Source organism: Bubalus bubalis, chromosome 6 (assembly GCF_019923935.1).
Source record: "Bubalus bubalis isolate 160015118507 breed Murrah chromosome 6, NDDB_SH_1, whole genome shotgun sequence".
In the NCBI taxonomy this organism is placed as follows: domain Eukaryota; kingdom Metazoa; phylum Chordata; class Mammalia; order Artiodactyla; family Bovidae; genus Bubalus; species Bubalus bubalis.
The window spans coordinates 22390643-22405025 of record NC_059162.1 but is presented as its reverse complement, the minus strand read 5'-3'; the positions used below and the strand labels follow the sequence as shown (position 1 = coordinate 22405025).

The 14383-nt window shown below is 39.5% G+C and overlaps 1 long non-coding RNA gene across 3 annotated transcripts in view; it reads right to left on the bottom strand.

Annotated features, from left to right (window-relative positions):
• The window catches only part of LOC123333999, a 52193-nt gene that overhangs the window by 5347 nt on the left and 32463 nt on the right, over positions 1 to 14383 (bottom strand). Inside the window, exons 5-6 of one of the 3 annotated variants that reach the window (XR_006551696.2) lie at positions 10954 to 11049; positions 9305 to 10220 (exon numbers count right to left, since the gene is read on the bottom strand). This is a non-coding gene — a long non-coding RNA (uncharacterized LOC123333999). Of the gene's footprint in view, positions 1 to 9304; positions 10221 to 10485; positions 11128 to 14383 lie in introns of those variants that run through there. The other 2 variants (XR_006551695.2, XR_006551694.2) reach the window with 2 other exon arrangements.

Here is a 14383-nt window from a genome sequence, read left to right as displayed (position 1 = left end):
AAACAACCATATACTCCTGGAATCTCTTCCAGACATGAATGAGTAAGAGGGTATGCAATCATAAAACACAGGAAACAACCATTTTCAGACATTGGACATGAGGCAGTACAGGTCTGAGATCCCTGAAAGAAGGAAAACAAAAAAGATAGGTTCTACCATTCCAAAGTATATTGTCAGGAGGTAATTTCTCAATCACAGTACAAGGAGAAAGAATTCAAACAAAGACTAGTTATCTCACTCATTTGAGGAGACACAGGAGTATTATACAAGAAGGTTAAGAAGGTTAGAATTTGTGGGGACAAGATATTCAAAAGAAAGAAGTTATACAGAGAACGAATTTCAGAAATTTAATTAGCATTTCCTTTTGAGTCTGACTGAGTACAAATTTGTACATGTATAGGGTAAAACCTCACGAAGCTGGGCAAGAGTAACTTTTGGGGAAGACCAATTATTAGAGGGATAAAAAGGATTGTGGACTTCCCAGGTGGCGCTAGTGGTAAAGAATCTGCCTGCCAATGCAGGAGACATGGGTTTGATCCCTGGGTTGGGACGATCCCCTGGAGAAGAAAATGGCAACCCACTCCAGTACTCTAGGCTGGAAAACACCATGGACAGAGAAGCCTTGTGGGCTACAGTCCATAGGGTCACAAAGAGTTGGACACGACTGAGCACACACACAATTAAAAGGAATGTAAACTAAATTTTTCCCAGGGCCAGAAGTCATTCTGATTTTTACCATCTGAAGTATAGATACATTGAACATTAGAGCAGTCAGTGGAGATACAAGAATATCCATACCTTGGGAGTGTTGCTAAATTAGTCCTAGAGAAAGACTCCTGTAGATCTGTTCTAAAATAACAATAGGCCTTGAAAGGATCAAATTGATATGTAACTAACTAAGCTGATGGACAGAAAAAAAATCAAACACTGTTTTTAAAAAACTCAAGAATATAAAATTTATTATTTTCAGCATCCAATTAAAAAGATGGTGGAATAGGAAGACAGTGAATACTATCTCACCTCCTTTTACCAGCACTGCTGCTAAGTTGCTTCAGTTGTGTCCGACTCTGTGTGACCCCAGAGACGGCAGCCCACCAGGCTCCCCCGTCCCTGGGATTCTCCAGGCAAGAACACTGGAGTGGGTTGCCATTTCCTTCTCCAATGCATGAAAGTGAAAAGTGAAAGTGAAGTCGCTCAGTTGTGCCTGACTCTTAGCAACTCCATGGACTGCAGCCTACCAGGCTCCTCCCTCCATGGGATTTTCCAGGCAAGAGTACTGGAGTGGGGTGCCATTGCCTTCTCCAATGCATGAAAGTGAAAAGTGAAAGTGAAATCACTCAGTTGTGTCCAACTCTTAGCAACCCCATGGACTGCAGCCTACCAAGCTCCTCCATTCATGGGATTTTCCAAAGTATATATGAGAAACACCTAAAAACTGTAGAAAAGATCTTCTACAACTAAAGATATAAAGAAGGAATCACAATGAGTCATGCAAGAGGGTGGAGATACAGTGTGGTCAAGACCTAAACCCCTGGGTAGATGGCCATAAATGGGAGAATAATTACAACTTCAGAGGTTCTTCTGAGGTCTGAGGTCCATATCAGGCTCCCTGGCCTAGGGGTCCTGCACCAGGAAGACAAGCACCTAGAACATTCGACTTAGAAGGCCAATAAGGGTTACTTTGGGGAGAGCTAGAAGGCTGCAGGAAAAAGACCCAATCCTTAAAAGACACACAAAATCTCACAAACTCTGAGACCCAAGGCAGAAGGAGTACTTAGAAAGGAACCTTGGTCAGACCCACTTGTTGATCTTGGAGGGGCTCCTGGAAAGGTAGGAGGCTACAGGGTCTCACTTTGAGGACACAGATACCGGCAGCAGCCATTTTGAGGAGCTCATCCCACCATGAAGACACTGGTACTGGGAGGACAATTTGGAATCCTCCTTCTAGCTAATTAGTGCCAGACCCTGGCCCTGTCCACTAAACGGTTGGTACCAGTCCTGGGACACCCCAGAGCAAGCAGATAACTGGGCAGGGAGACAGCCTACCCATCACTAAGCTAGCTGCAATAGGATGCCCTGAGTCCACAGCTGCCCTGGGACTTAGTTCTACCCACAGAGGATCCAGCATCCAGATTCAACCACCAGAGGGCTGACACTACCCCTGAGACCCAGCTTCACCCACTGGGAGATGAGCAGTAGCCCTGGGACCTACTAGGCCCCACTCTGTCTACCTATAGGCCAACATCAACTCTGAAACACCAGGGCTCTATAGCCAGAGAATCCAGAACCCAGCTTCACCCATCAGTGGGTCAGCCCTGGCCCTGGGATCTGGCCTCACCCACTCATGTGCAGATACCACCTTAGGACCATTGAGGTCATACAGCCAGGCTTGTCAGGCAGGGCCTGATCCACTCACCAATGGGCTGGCACTAGTAGTGGGACCCCCATGGGCGCTGGCCCTGCCCACCTGTGGGTCAACACCAACTCCAGGACTCCCAAAACCCTGAAGCCAGAGACTCTGAACCCACCCCCATCCATGATCAGGCTTCAGGACACTCTGGACCCCATCAGTCCACCCATAGTGGGTCACCAGTAACTCTAAGATCCCTGGAAATGTAGCCAGTTGCCCTGGGACCTAGCTCTGCACACCAATTGGCCAGCACTAGCCCTAGGACCCTCCAGTGCCCCATAATCAGCTTCTTCATTACTCAGCCTGACCCACTAATAGTGCAAAACCAGAACTGAACTCCCCTGGCCATGCAACCAGCCATGCTAGGACCTGGACCCATCTACCAGTAGCTGGCAGGCTCTGAAAAGGCAAGGTCTTGCAACTAACTGGAATGGGGGTCAGCCACATCCACCAGCATGTGCATAGTAGTCAGTCCACCACAACAGAAGGAACCATGCAACCCACATGGTTTCCACATAGAGGACACCCTGAGCATAAGTCTTTGGAAAACAAAAGAGTGTGCAGTGTTCATTTCCTCCATAAGGCCACTACTGCAAAACTGAGAAACATAACCAACCTAACAAATACACAGACGTAAAAATAGTAAATTAGACAAAAGGAGGCAATAGAGGAGTATGTTCCAAACAAAGAAACAAGATAAAATTCCAGAAGAACTAAGTAAATTGGAGATAAACAGTCTATTGAATAAAGACTTTAGGTAATAATCAAAAAGATGCTCAAAGACCAAGAGAGAAGACTGAATGGACAGAATGAGAAGTTAGAATTTTTAAACAAAGAGTTAGAAAATATAAGGAAAACCAAAAAGAGATGACAGATACAATAAATGAAATTTTAAAATACACTAGACCGAATCAACAGTAGATTAGGTGATACAGAGGAACAATCAATGAACTAGAAGGCAGAATAGTGGAAATCACTGAAGCTGAATCGAAAAAAGAAAAACAAAAATGAGGACAGTTGAAGAGACCTCTAGGATGACATCAAGCATACTAACATTCGTGTTGTAGGAGTCCCAGGAGGAGAGACAGAGAAAGGGGTAGAGAACATATGTGAAGACATAATAGCTCAAGAGTTTCCTAACCTGGGAAAGGAAACAGATTATCTAGGTACAGGAAGCAGAGTCTCAAACAGGATCAACCCAAAAAGGACCACATCAAGATACATTGTAATTAAAATGGCAAAAGTTAGATAGGGTTGTTAAGATATGTTTGAATTTAAAAGATTACCAACTTAAAATGAAGCAACTGACAAATGACTAATCTCAAAAATATACAAGCAACTCCTACAGCTCAATTCCAGACAAATGAACGACCCAATCAAAAAATGGGCCAAAGAACTAAATAGACATTTCTCCAAAGAAGACATACAGATGGCTAACAAACACATGAAAAGATGCTCAACATCACTCATTATCAGAGAAATGCAAATCAAAACCACAATGAGGTACCATTTCACGCCAGTCAGAATGGCTGCTATCCAAAAATCTACAAGCAATAAATGCTGGAGAGGGTGTGGAGAAAAGGGAACCCTCTTACACTGTTGGTGGGAATGCAAACTAGTCCAGCCACTATGGAGAACAGTGTGGAGATTCCTTAAAAAACTGGAAATAGAACTGCCTTATGACCCAGCAATCCCACTGCTGGGCATACACATGGAGGAAACCAGAATTGAAAGAGACATGTGTACCCCAATGTTCATCGCAGCACTGTTTATAATAGCCAGAACATGGAAGCAACCTAGATGTCCATCAGCAGATGAATGGATAAGAAAGCTGTGGTACATATACACAATGGAGTATTACTCAGCTATTAAAAAGAATACATTTGAATCAGTTCTAATGAGGTGGATGAAACTGGAGCCTATTATACAGAGTGAAGTAAGCCAGAAAGAAAAATACCAATACAGTATACTAACACATATATATGGAATTTAGAAAGATGGTAACGATAACCCTGTATGCGAGACAGCAAAAGAGACACAGATGTATAGAACAGTCTTTTGGACTCTGTGGGAGAGGGAGAGGGTGGGATGATTTGGGGGAATGGCATGGAAACATGTATAATATCATATAAGAAAGGACTCGCCAGTCCAGGTTCGAAACAGGATCCTTGGGGCTGGTACACTGGGATGACCCGAAGGGATGGTACGGGGAGGGAGGTGGGAAGGGGGTTCAGGATGGGGAACACATGTACACCCGTGGCGGATTCATGTTGATGTATGGCAAAACCAATACAATATTGTAAAGTAATTAGCCTCCAATTAAAATAAATAAATTTAAAAATAAAATTAAAATTAAATAAAAGATTACCAACTTAAAATAATCACATATGAATAGAGATTGCTACATATAAACCTCATGGTAAGCACAAACCAAAATAATAGATTCATTCTCAAAAGAGAAACCAAACATAACACTTAAAGTCAAGAAATCACAAAAGATAACAAAAAAGAAATGAACGAAAAAGAATTACAAAATAACCCAAAAACAATTAACAAAAAGGCAATAAATATATACCTATCAATAATTACTTTAAATTGTGCTAAGTAGCTTCAGTTGTGTCTGACTCTTGGACACCTCGTGGACTATAATCCACCAGGCACCCCTGTCCATAGGCTATTCCAGGCAAGAATACTGGAGTGGGTTGCCATTTCCTTCTCCAGGGGATCTTCTCAACGCAGGGATTGAACCTGCATCAATCCCCCATTCTTACACCTGTAAGAATGGCTCTTATCAAAAAGACAATAATAACAAGTGTTGGCAAGAATGTGGAGAAAAGGGAACACTTGTGTACTGGTGGTGGGAACGTAAATTGGTGCAGCCACTATGGAAAACAGTATGGAGATTCCTCAAAAAATTAAAAATAAAACTATGTGTGTGTGTGTGTGTGTGTATATCAGTCACTCAGTCATGTCCAACTCTGTGACCTCATGGACTGTAGCCTGCCAGGCTCCTCTATCCACGGAATTCTCCAGGCAAGAATACTAGAATGGGTTGCCATTCCCTTCTCCAGGGGATCTTCCTGACCCAGGGATTGAACCTTGGTCTCCTGTATTACAGGCAAATTCTTTACCATCTGAGCCTCCAGGAAAGTCCAGAATCTGCCCGCAATGTGGGAGACCTGGGTTCAATCCCTGGGTTGGGAAGACCCTTTGGAGAAGGGAAAGGCTACCCACTCCAGTATTCTGGCCTGGAGAATTCCACGGACTCTATAGTCCATGGGGTCGCAAAGAGTCAGACACAACTGAATGACTTTCACTTTCACTTCACTTTCAACATATGACCCAGCAATTCTATTGCTGAGTATATATACAAAGCAAATAAAAAATGCTAATTAGAAAAGATACATGCACCCCTATGTTCATTGCAGCATTATTTACAATTGCCAAGATACACAAGCAATCTAAGTGCTCATTAATAAAAGATATGGCTTATATAGTCAATGGAATATATTTAAAAAACGAAAAAGGCTTAAAAAAATGAAATCTTACCAGTTGTGACAACACAAAGGAGCTACACTGTGTTGTGCTTAGCAAAATAAGTCAGACAAGAAAAAACAAACTCTATATGCATTTCACTTATGTGTGGAATTCAAAGCAGCAAAACAAATGATCAAGCATAACAAAATAGACACAGATTTATAGATACAGAGGAGAAAAAAAAAACAGGTGGTTGCCAGAGGGGAGATGAATGAGGGGAGGAGAAAAATAAGTTGAGGGAGACTAAGAGGTACGAACTTTCAGTTACAAAATCAATGAGCCACAGGTATGAAATGTGTAGTGAGGGGAATACAGTTGATAGTTATGTAATATCTTTGTATGGTTACAAATGGTAACTGGACTGATCACGGTGGTCATTTTGAAATGTATAGAAATACTGAATTACTACTTTGTGAACCAAGAACTAACATAGCCTTGTAGGTCAACTATACTTCAAAAACAAACAAATAAACAAACTCATAAATATATAGATCAGATTTGTTCTAATAAAGGACAGAAATGGTATGGACCTAAAAGAAGCAGAAGATATTAAGAAGAGGTGGCAAGAATATACAGAAGAACTATACAAAAAAGATCTTCATGACCCAGATAATCATGATGGTGTGATTACTCAACTAGAGCCAGACATCCTGGAATCTGAAGTCAAGTGGGCCTTAGAAAGCATCACTATGAACAAAGCTAGTGGAGGTGATGGAATTCCAGTTGAGCTATTTCAAGTCCTAAAAGATGATGCTGTGAAAGTGCTGCACTCAATATGCCAGCAAATATAGAAAACTCAGCAGTGGCCACAGGACTGGAAAAGGTCAGTTTTCATTCCAATCCCAAAGAAAGGCAATGCCAAAGAATGTTTGAACTACCACACAATTGCACGCATCTCACACACTAGCAAAATAATACTCAAAATTCTCCAACCCAGCTTCAACAGTACGTGAACTGTGAACTTCCTGATGTTCAAGCTAGATTTAGAAAAGGGAGCAGAACCAGAGATCAAATTGCCAACATCCTTTGGATCATCAAAAAAGCAAGAGAGTTCCAGAAAAACATCTACTTCTGTTTTATGGACTACACCAAACATTTTGACTGTGTGGATCACAACAAACTGTGGAAAATTATTAAACAGACAGGAATTCCAGACCACCTTACCTGCCTCTTGAGAAATCTGTATGGAGGTCAAGAAGCATCAGTTAGAACTGGTTATGGAACAACAGACTGGTTCCAAATTGGGAAAGGAGTAAGTCAAGGCTGTATATTGTCACCCTGCTTATTTAACTTATATGCAGAGTTCAGTTCAGTCACTCAGTCATGTCCAACCCTTTGTGACCCCATGAACCGCAGCACGTATGTAGAGTACATCATGCAAAATGCTGGGCTGGATGAAGCACAAGCTGGAATCAAGATTGCCAGGAGAAATATCAATAACCTCAGATATGCAGATGACACCACCCTTATGGCAGAAAGTGAAGAGGAACTAAAAAGCCTCTTGATTAAAGTGAAAGAGGAGAGTGAAAAAGTTGGTTTAAAACTCAACATTCAAAAAACAAAGATCATGGCATCTGGTCCCATCACTTCAAGTCAAATAGATGGGAAACAATGGAAATAGTGAGAGACTTTATTTTGGGGGGCTCCAAAATCACTGCAGATGGTGACTGCAGCCATGAAATTAAAAGATGCTTGCTCCTTGGAAGAAAAGCTATGACCAACCTAGACAGCATATTAAAAAGCAGAGACATTACTTTGCCAACAAAAGTTCATCTAGTCAAATCTATGGTTTTTCCTGTAGTCATGTATGGATCTATACATGAAAGTTGGCCTATAAAGAAAGCTGAGCACCAAAGAATTGACGCTTTTGGACTGTGCTGTTGGAGAAGACTCTTGAGAGTCCCTTGGACTGCAAGGAGATCCAACCAGTCGATCCTAAAGGAAATCAGTCCTGAATATTTATTGGAAGGACTGATGTTGAAGCTGAAACTCCAATACTTTGGCCACCTGATGTGAAGAACTTACTTAATGGAAAAGAACCTGATGCTGGGAAAGATTGAAGGCAGGAGAAGGCGATGAGAGAGGATGAGATGGTTGGATGGCATCACCAGGAGTTGGTGATGGACAGGGAAGCCTGGCATGCTGCAGTCCATGGGATCGCAAAGAGTTGGACACGACTGAGCAACTGAACTGATGTAATATATGTTATATTCCAATATATGATATACAAATTACCAACAAATGTATTTATGTTTTATTCTACATATACTATATATTACCCTAATATATAAGTAAACTATACATATGTAATTTACATAATTGTTAATACATTTATTTATAAATATAGTGTGTTGATATAAATTTATAAATAAAATACTAATTTATATATTTTATATAGAATAAACATATACATGATATCCCATCAAATTGATTATTAAAGTATATTTCTTTCCATAGGTTGTAGAACAGTACATAATCTGTTTCCTGCCTCTGTCTCCAGCCTTTCTCATTCTCTCTTATCTCAGATGTTCCTACCTCAAAGAGACTGTAATTTCCATTTTAATATAGCCAGGCCTTACACCTTACCCCAACCCACTCCCCTTTATGCCTTCCTTTACTTTCACAGCCTATCGAAGGTGGACATGTAAATATGGATCTTCCAAATATGATGAAAATTTTTGAGATTCTGTGCATCAATAATTGCTATTTTAAAATTACAATTAGTATTCCATTTTAGAAATATACCATGTTTATTCATTCACTTTGTTGATAGAAATTTGGATCAGTTCCAGTTGAGTCTATTATGAATAAACTACTATAAATATTTGTGTACAAGCATTTTATGGATATATTTTCATTTCTTGCAACACTCAATTAGAAAAAAAGGATCTTTGCAAAGTCTCTCAAGTTACAGGATACTCTTAATTATTTTATTTTGAACTACCAAGTGTATTTTTGATGGGGAGAGATTAATCAGCTTCAAGTAACATCAAACAAACAAAACTACTTGGTATTTTAGTCAAGAGGTATCCTAACTGAAATCATGAGAAGAAGGGAAGGAGAGAAAGAAAAAGAAAGGGAGGGAAGGGAGAAAGAAAGAGGAAGAGAAATATATAGATTTAGTAATTTTCCTAGAAGCATGACTTCAAAATTGTATTTGTTTGATGACAGCATAAATAAACAATTTAAATATCAGTTTGAAAAGCAATAGGGTTCCATATGCATATCTACAGAAAATGGATAAATTACAGTATATTCATACAATGCAACATTAAACAAGATATGAACCAGAGATATATGCAACAACAGGGATAAATCTTTAAAAATCAGGAAGATTATCTTATATTTTAGGCTTACCTTACATTTTGTCATCAATGGTGTATATGTTCTCTACTTCTCATCAAGGGAGTGGTACATCCATAGGCCCTTATCAAGGAATATCCCTGGACAGTCATATTATATCACATGATCCCACCTTCTACCTATTTTGGACAACTGATGACTAACCCAAGAGCAGCCAATCCACAAGTAAAACAAATGCATGCAATCATGCTCAATAAAATTAGAATGCATGCAATATGTACTCAGTGGATTCCATGCTCAGTATGATTGCCAGAGGTGATAACAAATTTTGTCTTCAGAAGCTTCAAAAAAGATATAACTAAATGGGGTCCTGAACAAGGGAGGAGAAAATAAACCTATTGCAAATATGGTTGAGACCGAAAATAAAGTTTATTGACTCATATGGGCTGCAGTCCATAGGGTCACAAAGGGTTGGAAATAACTGAATAACTGAGAACACACACATATAGATTGCTGACCTAGCCAAAGTGAGGCAAAGTATACAAAGAAACAAAATTCTTACTCAGGATAAAATATACAGCCAGGATTATTTATAATGATAAAAAGGTTAATTCTCAAGAAGCTATACCAAGCCTACATGTGCATGCACTTAATAGCAGAACATGAAAAAAATGATAGAATTGAATGGATAAACATATAAATCCAATATGTAGTAGAGATATCAACACCCCTCTCAATCGTTAATAGAACAATTGATGATAATAAAACACTACATCATTTTAAAAACACAACAGAAAAACCAAGAACTATGAGTATCCCACCCACTGCTAGTGATGAGGCTTTCATTTCCAGGTAACAGGCTGGTGATCCAGTTTCAAAACGCTTTTTAAAAATTCTGTTCCCTAGGACCATTCTCATCGAGTCCAGTTGTTTTTAAACATGGCTGCTCATTAGAAACATATCTGGAGCTCTGGAGAAAAACAGCAACACCTGGGCATTTGTATTTTTCAAAAAGCTCCAAGAAGATTCTGATATGCATCTGGATTTTTAAAAGTGATTACAGGTTTTTCTATTAAATGGTAGTTTGGGTGATATGGAATTCTATTATTTTTCTGTTGACCAATCACGAGTGAGTTACATAATCACAATAATAAAAGATGTTTATCAGTTTTCATAATCAATAGCTAGACAAAAAAATAAAAGATCATTACAACTGCAAGTCATAATGGGAACATGATTAACCTGACAATATAAAATGATTACATACAATTTGGGGGATTATGCAGAGTGATGTGGTAAGTGGAAGTGCATACATGTAAATGGATTAAATGTACCAACCAAAATCCATTTACATTTAAGGCAATTATCAATATGTACAGACCATTCTCAGTATTCACTATCTGAGGTATGTTCCCCAGGAAACAGATCTGAAACAGATTACTGTGCCCAAGACTGCTGTCTGGAACACCCCTTGTAAAAAGAATGAGAGAAGTAGAAATGGGCAGACAGAGAAGCTGAACTATGATCCAGCTTTGACAGAGGTTCCAGTTGATCCCATGTGGAGCTGGAAAGACTCATAAGCCTTGTCTCCAGATGAGACGAGGGGACCAGGCCTCGCAGGTATTGGATGGGAGCTGCCCCCAATAGGGGGGTTACCATAGGCAAGACAGCTCCTTTCAGCAGAGAGCAATTCTTATACGGACCTTTCTGTGGGCCTCAGTCCTGAAGCGGGATGTGGGCAGTGCAGTACCGCATTTACCACATAAGGTCTGATGCTTGGTTTTGTTCCGTTTGTGACCCTGGTGCACAGACAACAAGTGGAGATGTTAAGGAGCCATTCGGGTATAAAATCCTGAAGCTCAAGAGAAAGGCCTGGGCTATAGCCAAATGAGAGGGAGAAAAAAAACATAGTAACATATACTTTTTTTTTTCCTATAGCCTAGGATATAGAAATTCAACAGCATTTGGGTGAAATTTTAAAACTGTAACACTAGGTAATGTTATATATAAATTACACCTAATTTTTTAAAAAAAGCCTAGATGATATACCAGGGGGATTAGAAGAGTAGTTGTGCAACACCTGAACTTTGGAGCATGTCAAATTTAAGAAGTTTGGAGAGAGAGGAGGAACGAGCCAAAGTAATTGAGAAGGAGCAGCCAGTGAGATAGAAAGAAAGCTAAAAGTGTGTTGACCATGAAACCAAGTGTGCAAAGTATTTCCAGGAGGGAAAAATGGTCAGTAATGTCAGATGCTGCAGACAGGTCAAGGGAGATGAAGACTGAGATGTGCCCATTGAGTCCAGCCACGTGAAAGTCACTGGTGATCTTGACAAGAGAAAGGTTTGGTTCAATAGTCAGGGTAGAAAAATGATTGGAGTGAGCTTATGAGAGAATAGGAAGAGAGAAATTGAAAGCATTAAAAATTAGCTGATTGATACCCATACTCCAATATCAAAAGTTTTAAAAATTAAACCTTTTAAATAGTTTTTTAACTATTCAGAGCAAAAACCTTTAGGCTCACTCTCAAATATTTATAAAATTTACAATAAGGAGTTATTTTTAGTGAAGCAATATCATTGAATATGCCTCATTGATTTAGAAACTTAAAATAATTAATTTACTGAAGTATAGTTGATTTACAATGTTGTATTAGTTTCTGCTGTATAACAAGGTGATCCATACACACACACACATACACACACACCTGAATAAACTTTTTCATATTCTTTTCCATTATGGTTTATCATGGGATCCTGAATAGAGCTCTCTGTGCTATACAGTGAGACCTTGTTGTTTATGCATCTATATATAATGGTTTGCATCTGCTAACCCCAACCTCCCAATCCATCCCTCTCCAAACCCCACTCCTCCTCAGCAACCACAAATCTGTTCTAATTTGGAAATTTTTGATTTAATACTTTCTGACATACTGTCTCTAAGATCTAAGTTTTAGATATTTGCTGTTAACGGCTAATAAAACTGAAAAGAACTATATTCAAAGATATGTGATCCAAGTGGAATAAGTGTTAAATTATCTGTATAATAAAGTATAACATTTATTTTATAAATGTCATAAAGTATAACATTCACTTTCAAAAATAATTAGCTGATTGAGATGGAGAAAGACAAACACCACAAGATTTCACTCATGTATGGAACAGAAAAAAACAAACAATAAACAAACCAAAACACATAGAGAGAATAGCATAGTGGCTACCAGAGAGAAGGGGCAGAGGAAATGGGTGGGGAAGGAGTAAAACAGGTAAAAAGGGATAAAATGTAAACAGGTACAAGCATGAAACTAAACGTAAACTCCACTCCTTATACCTACAGCTTTTATATAAGCAACCATAAAACCAAATCAATTTACAAATTAAATATAGGCACACCAATAAAATTCAGATTGACCTCATTAAGTTAATGTGACATATAATACTATTTTGTTTAAGCAAAATCACCAATGCAGAGTTTATTGATAAAAATGTAACATCTTATTGACTTGATTCTTTTGATTTTGTGCACAATGGATGTGCATTTAAATCATTGTCATATCATTGCTGAAAATTTGTGGTGGGGGGGGGAAGGAGCTCATTTAACCACAGATTTGTTTTTGGGTGAAATGAAGTGAAAGTCACTCAGTCACGTCTGACTCTTTGCAACCCATGGCCTGTAGCCTGCCAGGCTCCTCTGTCCGTGGAATTCTCCAAGCCAGAATACTGGAGTGGGTAGTTGTTTCCTTCTCCAGGGGATCCTCCCAACCCAGGGATTGAACCCAGTTCTCCCGCCTTGCAGGTGGATTCTTTACTGTCTGATGGGTGAGTGACTCAATTTAATGGGTGCACCTCTTCCAAATAAAACATTGTAATTTTTAAAAAATCTTTTAAGCAAAAAATTACTTATTGCACGTTTATTTCTTCCTGCTGAACTGCAGCATGTTGGTATGAACAAAGAATACAAGTAAAACACTTTAAATATTAATACCATACACATGCTGTACTCACTGACGTGCACAGATTCTTTCAAGTTTGACATTTCTATTCTCTGTCACACAATAGTGATGACAATTCTCCCAGCAGTTTCACTTTCTTGAACCAGTACAAAACTTTCATCTACAGATGAGGTGGAGATGTTACTTGTCCTTCATGTGGCAGGAATATGATCAGAAACAGACACAAACTGGGACACCAAAAATAGGAGGCCATATTCAGTCTTTAAGATAGTCATCTAGAATTCAGAATACATTTATATTACTTTTTAGAGGTTATCATAAACATGGAACAGATCATGGGAAAAACAGAAATTAGAAGCTGCTAAAATGCCTATATTGATCTTTGTAAAGTTGGTCCAGCAGCTTCTCTTCTCTGCATGAGAATGAAGGGAAGGAAAAAAAACCAGCCCTTGGCTGGTCTCCAGCCCCTACTTTTCTATGGTTTTCTCCTCTCCCCTCAAACAAAATAGGAAAGGATCTGACTATCAAGTATACACTGACATTCATTCACACAAATGCGCTGCTTCCATTTAAACCTTTTAATCTATCATTGTAGAAGGAAAGACTTTCCCTCTGTTGAAGGAAATTAAGATTCAGAAATCCCTGGACTGGTGGCAGATACTGGATTTGATATATAGAGAAAATATAGAAGAATGACTTCTCAGAATTTATGCTTAGGAAGGAACTCCAACATAACCCTAACTTAATCTGAGATCTAACTTGCATACGCAGGCTCAGCTAGTCTGACCTAGAGAAAACTGTCCCCCCTGTACTAACCTGCCTAAGATACTACAAGTCCCTTCACAGAGCTCTCCTCCTCCCTGCCCCTGTGCCATAGCTGGCTCTAGCCTGGGATGCTCTTCCTTTCTGCCTTTCCACTTTCTGATGCCTACCAGTCTTCTTCCTCCCATCCCACTATCCTGCCACCCTAGGAGGGAGAAATTGCTCCAGGTCCCCTCTGTTGTGGGGCAGGGACAGTAGGCTGGCATGGAAAAGCTTGGTGGCATGGTGAGCTTCTTTTCATCTCAAGAGAAGCTCTGGCACTGAGTTGTAAGACATGGCTCTTGCCTTTCATTGCTTGGGTGACAATACAGAGCCTAAGATGTTGGAGGTTATAAAACACAGAACATGGTCTCTAGGTCCAC